The 12,308-nt window shown below is 45.1% G+C and overlaps 1 protein-coding gene across 4 annotated transcripts in view; it reads right to left on the reverse strand.

Annotated features, from left to right (window-relative positions):
• Positions 1 to 12,308, reverse strand: part of PCYT1B (phosphate cytidylyltransferase 1B, choline) — a 93,747-nt gene that overhangs the window by 4,145 nt on the left and 77,294 nt on the right. The window lies entirely within an intron of this gene.

The following is a 12,308-nucleotide window of genomic DNA, read 5'->3' on the forward strand; positions in this document are numbered from 1 at the left end:
GTGCAGTTGCAAATGGGGTGCTCAGGGAACGCCCCCCCGCCGAGAAAGTGCTATTTGAGCAAAGACCTGAAAGAGATGAGGGAGGAGGCCACATGCAGGAAAATTAGAAGGAAGTGCAGTCCAGACAGAGAACCCCAAGAAGGGAGCATATACACTGAGTGGCCAGATTATTGTGATCTCTGAACACATAATAATCTGGTCACTCAGTGTATATCCTATATAATAAAAGGCTAATATGCAAATTGTCCCCTCGACCAGGAGTTTGACCAGCAGGCAGGCCGGCCAACCACCCATGTCCCCTCCCCCTGGCCAGGCTGGCCGGACCCCACCCATGCACGAGTTCACACACCAGGCCCTAATATATCTATCTATCTATCTATCTATCTATATATATATATATATATATATATAATCTAATAAAAGAGGAATATGCAAATTGACCATCACTCCAACACACAAGATGGCTGCCCCCATGTAGACACAGATGGCTGCCACAAGATGGCCAGCAGGGGAAGGCAGTTGGGAGGGACCAGGCCTGCAAGGGAGGGCAGTTGGGGGTGATCAAGCTTGCAGGGGAGGGCAATTAGAGGTGACCAGGCTGGCAGAGGAGGGAAGTTGGGGGCGACCAGGCCTGCAGAGAAGGGCAGTTGGGGGGGACCCACGCGGGAGGAGAGCAGTTGGGGGGTACCAGGCCTGCAGATGAGGGCAGTTAGGGGCAATCAGGCTGGCAGGGGAGTGGTTAGGGGGTGATCAGGCTGGCAGGCAGAAGTGGTTAGGGGCAATCAGGAAGGCAGGCAGGCGAGCAGTTGGGAGCCAGCATTCCTGCATTGGTAGGATCGGGCCTAAACGGGCAGTCGGACATCCCTCGAGGGGTCCCAGATTGGAGAGGGTGCAGGCTGGGCTGAGGAACACACCCACACCCTCTCCCCCTCCTCCCATGAACGAATTTTGTGCACTGGGTCTCTAGTATATATATATATATATATATATATATATATATATATATATATATATATACACACACACACACACACACACACATATACATACACACACATACACACACACATACACACACTGAATGGCCAGATTATTATGCGTTCAGAGATCATAATAATCTGGCCACTCAGTGTAGTTCACGTTCAAGGGGGAACAAGGAGGCCAAGGTGGCTGGAGTGCAGTCACGTGGCTGAGGAGGGCATGGAAAGAAGGGCATGAGGGCGAGGTCGCCAGAAAAGTCACTGCATACTGTGCTATGTCGGGTCTTGGTGGCCATGTGAGAATTTCAGCCTTTACTCCGAGGAAAAGAGAAACCTCTGGAGAGTGCCTTTACCTCTGGAGTCCTGAGCAAGAGTAACAAACTGCCCAGCCAGTGTGGCTCAGTGGTTGAGCGCTGACCTACGAACCAGGAGGTCACAGTTCAATTCCCAGTCAGGGCACATGCCTGGGTTGCGGGCTTGATCCCCAGTGTGGGGCATGCAGGAGGCAGCCCATCAATGATTCTCTCTCACCACTGGTGTTTCTAGCTCTCTCTCCCTCTCCCTTCCTCTCTGACATACGTAAAAATATATTTAAAAAAATAACAAACTGACTTTGGTTTTAAAAGGACCACTCTGCAGTGCTGGGAGCAGACCACAGCAAAGCAAGGGCAGGGGCAGGGGCAGGGGGAAGAGCCGGGAGCCGCTGCAAGGAGAATCTAAGACTGCGATGGTGCCTTGGACCAGAGTGATGGCCATGAGCTTGGTTGGAGTCTCGGTATGTTCTTTTTTATTGATTTCAGAGAGGAAGGGAGAGGGAGAGAGATAGAAACATCAGTGATGAGAGAGAATCATTGGCTGCCTCCTGCACGCCCCACACTGGGGATCGAGCCCACAACCCGGGCCTGTGCCCTTGACCAGAATCGAACCTGGGACCCTGCAGTCTGCAGGCCAACGCTCTATCCACTGAGCCAAACCAGCCAGAGCCCGGTATGTTCTTTTCCCATGGTATTCTTAAGGTGTCCTTTACTTAAAGTAACACTTTTTAGCATACAGTTCTGTGAGTTTCAATAAACGCCTATAGTTGTGTGATCACCACCACAAATTCTAGGAATGTCCCGTCAGCACTCAGTTCCCTCAGGACCCTTTGTAGTCACCCCCTCCTCGGCCTCTGGCAGCAGAGCTGGTTTCTGTTCTCCAGTTTTAAAGTATCATCTAAATGGAACCGTGCAGTATGTGGTCTGGCTGCATGTTGAGGGCAGAACCAGCAGGACTCGTGACAGATGGGCTGTGGGGCGTGGGAGGAAGCGGCATCAAGTGACTCCAGTTTCTAGCCCGTGAAACTGGAAAGCCGGCGATGCAGCGGGCTGTGGGGGTGCGGGAGGTTTGGATGGCAAGATGGGTTTCCCAGTCTGGGACCTCAGGTGCCTGCTGCCTGGTGCTTTGGGAGCCGAGTCCTTCCCTAACACTGATTTTCTGGGGAGCCCCTGCGTGCCAAGCCACCCCGAGCTTCCCATGGATCTAACCTTCTGCGCTTTGCCTGCAGCACACGCCCCCCATCCCCAACACACATCTGTCCACCCACTTCTGAACACCCTGCGCATGCTCTCTTCCCTTATTTCTGTCCTTTGCTCATCACCAAGACTCAGCCGCCAGCAGCTCTGTCCAGTCTTTTGATCCTAAACGGTCCCTGAGAACCAATTCTTTTTATTTTATTTTATTTTATTTATTTTAATCCTCACCCGAGGATATTTTTCCATTGATTTTTAGAGAGAGTAGAAGGGAGAGGGAGAGACGAATGTGAGAGAAACAAATCGATTGGTTGCCTCCTGCATACCCCCAACCAGGGGGAGGGGCGGGAGCCTACAACCGAGGTACATGCCCTTGACCGGAATTGAACCCGGGACCCTTCCGTCTGGAGGCCAACGCTCTATCCACTGAGCCAAACTGGCTAGAGCTCCTACTAGGTTATTTTAGACTTTGCTTGTTGTGTGAGCGGTTCATTTTACAAACCACTACTGAACCCTCTGGGATCAGGGGCTGTACGGGAGGTGGTCATGTGTGAGCTGGGACTTCGCTGATGCACAGGAAGGGGGGTGGGGCATGGAGGGAGCCCGTGGGCTGGGGGAGGGCTCACTGGCCAAGCAGAGGGAGCTAAGTGGAAAGTACTCAATACGATTGGCGTGGCCAGAAGCCTGAGTGCATGCGTGTGTGCGTGTGTGTGCGTGTGTGTGTGTGTGTGTATGTGCACGCGTGACTAGAGCACCAGGAGAAGGATGGATTTTTTTCCCCAAAAAAAGCCCCTGGAAGGTTTTAGTCCATGGAGGGGTATGATCAGATTGGTGTTTTAGAAATATCTTTGGGTGTGAGCATAAAAGGAAGGAAAGAAACCATACCGGAAAGGAATTAATGTTTGGCTGTAGTAAACTTTCTGGACCTCAAAAAAGCCACCATGAAATAGATAAAAAGCAAAAGAAAAAACTGGAAAATTTTTGCACCCCCTAACTACACATTATGGATCTTAGTATATAAACAAAGCTTAAACATCAAAAAAGAAAAAGGTAAAAACCTTCATAGAAAAATGAGCATATGGCATATACAGGCAATTCACAGAAGACTTAAAAATGAACCGTAAAAAATGTTTGGCATCACTAGTAAACAAACAAATGCAAAATGACTGAAGTGAGATTTCTTTTTATATATCAGACTTCAAGATTTTTTAAACCTCCCAACTTCAAACAGCTGTTTCCCAGATATAGTTGACAGATGGCGCTTCAGAAGCTTAAGGCATACAGTTCTGTGTTGTGGCGTGTTTTGGGTTAGCATGGTCTGACTTCTCATCATGTTCTTTTTTAAAAAATATATTTTATTGATTTTTTACAGAGAGGAAGGGAGAGGGATAGAGAGTTAGAAACATCGATGAGAGAGAGACATCGATCACTGCCTCCTGCACACCCCCCACTGGGGACGTGCCCGCAACCAAGGTACATGCTCTTGACCGGAATCGAACCTGGGACCTTTCAGTCCACAGGCTGATGCTCTATCCACTGAGCCAAACCGGTTTTGGCTCATCATGTTCTTATGTGTAATTCCTACAAGTTTTTCTCTTGTGGTTACCATGAGGCTTACACAGAATATCGTAACATTATAGCACCCTGTTTTGCACTGATGACTTCAGTGAAATTCCTAAACTTTATGCTTTCACTTCTCCTCCCCCTCACATTTTAGGTTATTGATGTTACCGTTACCATATTTTTATTGTGTAAACAATAGCAGGTTATTGCATTTCTGGTTATTTTTACTACATTTGTTTTCTTACTTTTAAATTCGAGTTGTAAGTGAGTGATGCATCACCACTATCACATTACAGAATCTAAATTTGACTAAATATTTATTGTAGCCCTAACCGGTTTGGCTCAGTGGATAGAGCATCAGCCTGCGGACTGAAGGGTCCCAGGTTCGATTCCGGTCAAGGGCATGTACCTGGGTTGCTGGCACATCCCCAGTAGGAGGTGTGCAGGAGGCAGCTGATCGATGTTTCTCTCTCATTGATGTTTCTAACTCTCTATCCCTCTCCCTTCCTCTCTGTAAAAAATCAATAAAATATATATATTTAAAAAATAATAATAAAAATTAATAAATAAATATTTATTGTAACCAGTGAGCTTTATTCTAGTTTCTCTTGGTTGTTGTGTTTTTTTTTTTTTTGGGGGGGGGGTTGGGGAGGTGAGAGAGATAGAGGGGAGGATTCAGGGTTGTAATTTAAAATTGTTTACATTTTGTTTTTATCTATGGAGATCTCGAAAACTGTGGCTGCCCAACCGGTATGGCTCAGTGGTTGAGCATCAACCTATGAACAAGTAGATCATGGTTCGATTCCTGGTCAGGATACATGCCTGGGTTGTGGGCTCGATCTCCAGTGGGGGGCATGCAGGAGGCAGCCGATCAATGATTCTCTCTCATCATTGATGTTTCTCTCTCTCCCTTCCTCTCTGAAGTCAATTAAAAATATATATACACTGAGTGGCCAGATTATTATGATCTCTGAACGCATAATAAACTGGCCACTCAGTGTATATCCTATATAATAAAAGGCTAATATGCAAATTGTCCCCTCGACCAGGAGTTCGACCAGCAGGCAGGCCGGCCAATCGCTCATGTCCCCTCCCCCTGGCCAGGCTGGCCAGACCCCACCCATGCACGAATTCATGCAGTGGGCCTCTAATATATATATATATATATATATATATATATATATATATATATGTGTGTGTATGCACACACTGAGTGGCCAGATTATTATGCGTTCAGAGATCATAATAATCTGGCCACTCAGTGTATATTTTAAAAGACTGTAGCTGAGGTCTATAGCTTTAAGTTTGTCATCTGGGCTTATATGGTATTTCCTAACTAATAGTCACTAGTGACACACCTGAGAAACTCAGGCCAACTCATTGATAAATCCTTAAAGCTTTAACCCTTCCCTCTTCCACCCCCCCACCCCCAATTTACAATGCCCTCTTTTTAAGAAAAGGATGGTGGAATTACTTTGCCTAGGAATTAATGGTATAAAGATGTACCTTCTCATATGAGTAATGCTGATTTATCTCTATCCCTGGTTACTTGCTAGCAGTCTGCATCTCATTACTATTGCAGCAGTTCTGCCTCCCAAGAATAACCCTCCAAGGAGGATGACATGTATATCAGTGAATCTAATACCAGGCATTCATCCATATTTTTATCAGCATATAACAGTTAAGTCATCCTTGAGTGTACTGTATGTACTCCCCGCCTCCCCTCTGGCAACCATTAGCTTGTTCTTTTTATTTTATTTTATTTTTTTTTATTGATTTCAGAGAAGAAGGGAGAGGGAGAGAGAGATAGAAATATCAGAGAGATAGAAATATCAGAGAGATAGAAATATCAATGATGAGATAGAATCATTGATCGGCTGCCTCCTGCACGCCCCTACTGGGGATCAAGCCCACAACCCAGGCATGTGCCCTGACCGGGAATTGAACTGTGACCTTCTGGTTCATAGGCTGACGCTCAACCATTGAGCCATGCTGGCCCAGGCAAGTTGTTCTTTATGGGTCGGCTTCTGTTTTATTGTTTTTAGATTCCACATATAAGTGAGATCATACAGTATTTATCTTTCTCTAACTTATTTCACTTAGCAAATGTGGCAGCAGGACAGGCCCTAGGGCAGGGGTGGGCAAGCTTTTTGACTCGAGGGCCACAATGGGTTCTTAAACTGGACCGGAGGGCCGGAACAAAAGCATGGATGGAGTGTTTGTGTGAACTAATATAAATTCAAAGTAAAGGAGCGGAGGGGAGAGCAAGAGAACCCTCCACTCTTTCGGCTCCGCGGGCCGGATAGAACAGCCAAACGGGCCGGATCCGGCCTGCGGGCCGTAGTTTGCCCATGGCTGGGTTAGGGCCTGCATGGTTTTTGTGTGGGAATCTGAACCAGGCAAGACTGCACTGAATTCCATGACTAGATGGGGCCACCGGTTTTGTTGTGTAGGTAGGGAGAGACGTGGGCTGTGCGCTCTGTTCAAGTGCCACTGTAGGCAGGGCTGTTGGAGGGGCTATGCAGCTTCCTGTGTGTCTGATTAGGTTCCCTGCTTGGGCAGGCAAAGGCTGCGTTCAGAAATGGGCAGAACTGTGAGTCAGTTTCCCTGCATGCGCACAGTGGGAGAGCCAGCTCCGAAGCCAGAACAGTTCTACCTGGTGGACTCCGGTCCAGTGTTGCTGGGCTACACAGATTTCTAGGTGTTATGGCCAGACTCTGATCAGGCTGGGCCAGGGATGACTCAGCTCCCTTGCCTGGGAGAGGCAGGCCAGGCTCCAGGGTCATAAAAACCTTTGAGTATCCAAATCAGAGCACCCTGCACCCTGCTGAGTTGCTGTTCACACTACACTCTGATTTGGCTCTGCAGATGAGCAAATATCCTGGCTTGGACTACTACTTGGGTGCTATAGGCAGGACCTTGGTCTGCCAAGATCAGAGTGCTGATTGTTTCAAACCCCTTCCCCTTCTCTGTAAAATGAGATTCCCTGTGGGCAAGCGCTACAGATCCCCTGTGGGGCGAGGCTGGAGTAGTGGCTCCCAAGGAGTGACTACAGTGATGGGGGAGCTGGATGTCCACTCTGGGCTCTCTTTTCCCACTGAAGGAACCATAGGCTCAGGGAGACCTCTTGGTGTGGTGCTGCACCAGCCTGGGGGAGGGGCAGTTGCTTAGCACACAGCCACTCTATCCCTTCTAATGTAATCTGGCTGGGTCTCTGGTACAGGGGGTGCTTCAGCCTGACCCATGTGTTCTAGGCTCCTCCCAGGGGTGTCTTGCCCACAAATAGTTATTAGTTCTTCTTGTGAGGCGGGGGGAGCAAAATCTGTAACGACCTATGTTGTCATCTTGGTGATATCACTGTTCTAAGATTTTTAAAAATTTGTAATGGCCCGTGTTGGTGAGAGTTTAGTAACCAGACCACATTCACGTTACTGCTAGTGGAAGGGTAGAATAGAACCTTTGAGAGGGGTAATTTGGAAATAGGTGCAAATACTTTTTTCCTGAAGAGGTCATCAGAGATGTAAGTAAATGTTTATTGTATCCATGGATATTCAGTGCAGTGTCATAACAGACAAAACTGAAAACGCCCTAAATAGGTGAGAGAAATCTTGCACAACTGAGAGGATATCTAAGCAGCTGATGCAAATCAAGTCCTTAAAGAATATTTAATCATGTGAGAAAATGTTCATGAGCTGTTACAAAGTAAAATTGATTTTACAACATGATCTGCATGACCCCAGTTTTGTAAAAGGTTAGATATACGGTGGGGGGGGGGGCGCGCAAGAGTAAGTTTGCAGATGTTCATATGAAAAATAATATAATAATAAATAGTAATATAAGAATAGACTATGTTTTCTATACCCACAACTATAAACCTACTTTTGCATCTCATTACCATTAATATTTTTGTGGTCTTGCCCCAATCTTTTTCCCATCTACATGCACTACACCCTATACATCTAGATGGGAAAAAGATTGGGGCAAGACCCCGAAAATATTAATGGTAACAACTCTGGGTGGTGAGAGACTGCAGGTAACTTTCGTCTCTTTTTCTAATTATTCTCAATTGGTACATTTATTTTAAAAAATGTAGCCTAATGGTCCTGCGCTTAAATGTTGCTCCTAACCATAAGGAGCTCTTCAACAAATATTTCCAGACAGAAGCAAAAAGGTCACCAGAAATGACCGACAGGACAGGACCACTGTAGACGAAATTCCCTTATATATCATTAAAACTTGCTAGAAAACGGAGTTTGACATTATTTACAATTATACCAACATTCGTGGCGGCTGAATGTCATAGGCATTTCAGTCTCCTTGTATTCTTTATTTTCGAATAGTTCTGTAATGAACACATAATTTATCATCATAAAAAAGCAATAACTGTAGGGAGAGAGAGAAGACCGAGGCAAGATTAGGCTGAAGGGCATTGCTATAATGACATAAGTGAGAAAATGTTAAGACCTCAGGTACATCATCAGTTCCCCCAGCACTGATTTTCCTTTTATAAGCTCTAGCCCATTACTTTTTATTTCTTATATATTTTTATTGATTTCAGAGAGGAAGGGAGAAGGAGAGAGAGATAGAAACATTAATGATGAGAGTCATTAATTGGCTGCCTCCTGCACGCCCCCTACTGGGGGTCAAGCCTACAACCCGGGCATGTGCCCTGATTAGAATCGATCCCGGGACCTTTCAGTCCACAGGCCGATGCTCTATCCACTGAGCCAAACCAGCTAGGGCTAGCCCATTACTTTTTAGAATCTCAAATCTCCTCTAGCAGATACTATAATAGAGATGCTTGCTGATCGCTAAGATCCTTTCCAGATGTAAAATTCCACACTTCTACAAATACACCAATTATTCACCTTCCATTAAAGGTACTGGTAACTCTGCCGAAAGACCCAACTCCTCTCAAAATTAAACCAAAAAAATGCTATAGATGAAGCCCATTTATAAGACAAAAATCAAATGCCAAAAGGAGAGGGTGGCCTATTATTAACAGCAACATTTAAAAAAAAAATCCTTGAACTTCTAGCATGCACTTTAAAATATGTATTTTTATTACTGTAATCTTTAAGTGTATTTTTAGTGGCAGCCATTAGCCCTCCTGCTGTTAATGGATTATCAGCATTTCCATTAGAAGCCCACTTTCTAAGGAATCTACGACTTGTCTATTACGGTTTGACTTAAGCTCATAACTGAGAATATTCTGCCTAAGGGGATGAAATCACTTGAATCCTTAATGATAAACAATGGTGTCGCACTTCCTAAAATGTGATATCCTTGCAAAATAACTCGGGGTCTCGATTCGCAAGCTCTCTGATCTGTTACTGGTGCATTTTGAAGGGCGGTTCCCCTACAAAGAAGCTGAATTGAATCAGGTCAGGAGACAGTTTGTAATAAGCTTCCTGGGAAGAAAAGCACTTTAGAAATATAACAAATAATGAAGACCTGGCATGGCATTTTCAAAGAGAAAGGGTATTTTAATTCAGTCTTTTACTGTATCAGGAGGTTTCCATTTATAAAGATTTCTCCCAAGAAAATAATCCCATTTATATCCTGTCCATATGAAAGTATTTTTCCCTCCTACAAAGTTTTCCCTTTTAAGAAGTTCTTAACGTCCACTGAGGCAGTAAATGTCATCACAAATGTCTTTAAAGATTTCAGTGTTTCAGATAGATTCCCACATGTCTGCCCAAAAAGAAACAAAAAATATCCTAGTTATCCTCTGGGAAACAACAGAACTCAAGGAGAGAGTTTCAGTTGTGGCCAAATCAATAAACGACTAAGGCTTACAGTGTCTGATACCTGCCTGCCAGGCACTGTTAAAGGGCTATATATATAAAACAATTTATTCCTGCCCAGCCTGCATGGCTCAGTGGTTGAGCGTCGACCTGTGAACCAGGAAGTCATGGTTCGATACCCAGTCAGGGCACATGCCCAGGTTTCGGGCTAGATCCCCAGTGTGGGGCATGCAAGAGGCAGCCGATCAGTGATTCGCTCTCATCCTTGATGTTTCTCTCTCTCTCTCCCTCTCTGAAATCAATAAAAATATGTTTTAAAAAATAATTTCATCCTCCCAACACCCCTGGTAGGTGACTGAGAGGCAAAGAACTTACTCAAGGCTACCCAGCCAGGAAGTGAGCCCCTTGTCATGATCAATGGTTTGTAATTAGCCACTTACATAATAAGAAGCTTTCCATGATTATTCATGTTTTACTTAAGCATTTGTTGAAAGACAATTTTTAAAACCACTGTCAAAAAGACTCAAGTGGGATATCTAATTCAAATCCACAAACTAAATTTTCTATTTATTTTCTCAAGATAAAAACTGTCTTAAAAATTAGCAGTGCACCCTAACCGGTTTGGCTCAGTGGATAGAGCGTCAGCCTGTGGACTGAAGGATCCCAGGTTCGATTCTGGTCAAGGGCATGTACCTTGGTTGCGGGCACATCCCCAGTAGGAGGTGTGCAGGAGACAGCTGATTGATGTTTCTCTCTCATCGATGTTTCTCTCTATCCCTCTCCCTTCCTCTCTGTAAAAAAAGTCAATAAAATATACTTTTTAAAAAAATAGCAGTGCCATTAAAATACCTATTATAAAGATACTAGAGGCGCCGGTGCACGAAATTCATGCAGGGGGGGGGGGCGGTCCCTCAGCCCAGCCTGTACCCTCTCCAATCTGGGACCCCTCAAGGGATGTCTGACTGCCCATTTAGGCTTGATCCTGGTAGGATCGGGACTAAACGGGCAGTCGGACATCCCTCTCACAATCCAGGACTGCTGGCTCCCAACTGCTCACCTGCCTGCCTTCCTGATTGCCCCTAACCGCTTCTGCCTGCCAGCCTGATCACCCCCTAACCACTCCCCTGCCAGCCTGATTGATGCCTAACTGCTCCCCTGCCAGCCTGATTGCCCCAAACTGCCCTCCCCTGCTGGCCTGGTCACCCCTAACTGCCCTCCCCTGAAGGCCAGGTCACTCCTAACTGCCCTCCCCTGAAGGCCAGGTCACTCCTAACTGCCCTCCTCTGCCAGCCTGGTCACCCCTAACTGCCCTCCCCTGCAGGCTTGATCACCCCCAACTTCCCTCCCTTGCAGGCCTGGTGCCCCCCAACTGCTCTCCCCTCCTGGCCTGATCGCCCAAAACTGCCCTCCCTTGCAGGCCTGGTCCCTCCCAACTGCCCTCCCCTGCTGGCCTGAACGCCCACAACTGTCCTCCCTTGCAGGCCTGGTCCCTCCCAACTGCCCTCCCCTGCTGGCCATCTTGTGGTGGCCATCTTGTGTCCACATGAGGGCAGCCATCTTTGACCACATGGGGCAGCCATCTTGTGTGTTGGAGTGGTGGTCAATTTGCATATTACTCTTTTATTAGATAGGATTAAAAAGCAAGTACTAGTGAGGATATAGGGAAATTAGAACCCTGTGTATTATGGTGAGAATATAAAATGGTGCAGCCACTATGGAAAATAGCATGGCAGTTAAAAAAACAACCCAAAAACCTAGAATTACCATATTATATAGCAATTCCACTTTTGGGTACAAACCCAAAATAATTGAAAGCAGGGACTTAAGCAGATATTTGTATATCCATGTGTATATCAGCACTATTCACAGTAACCCAAAGGTGGACACAATTCAAATGTCTACCAATGAATGAAGGGATAAACAAAATGTGGTAGATACAAATAATATCTCATTATAGTAGTATATGTAGAGACACACACACACAATGGGATTTGTTTTTTTTGTTTTGTTTTTGTTTTACTAGCATGGTATATTTTCATGATAGAAGTTGAAAAGAAACACTTTGTTTATTACAAAGTATTATGGAAGGTTTTCCTGACATGAAAAGTCTGAAAATTGATCATTCATTCTTTCAACAAATATTTCCTGATAGCACACTATGTATGGTTCAGGCATTAATCTAAGCCTTAAGGATACAGGAGTAAACAATAGAGAAAAAAAGTCTATGTTCACATTTATTTTTTTAATTGAAATATAATTGACATATTTTAGTTTCGGGTGTATAACATGATTCAATACTTGTATATATTGTGAAATGATCACCACAATAAGACTAGTTAACATCCATCACCACACATAGTTATACAATTTTGTGATGAGAACTTTTACGATCTAGTCTCTTAGCAACTTTTAAGTATGCAATACAGTATTACATATAGTCACCATGCTGTACATTGCACCCCCAAGGCTTATCTATACTAATAAAAGAGTAATATGCTAATTAGACCAGG

This window comes from Plecotus auritus, assembly GCF_963455305.1.
Source record: "Plecotus auritus genome assembly, chromosome: X".
In the NCBI taxonomy this organism is placed as follows: Eukaryota; Metazoa; Chordata; class Mammalia; order Chiroptera; family Vespertilionidae; genus Plecotus; species Plecotus auritus.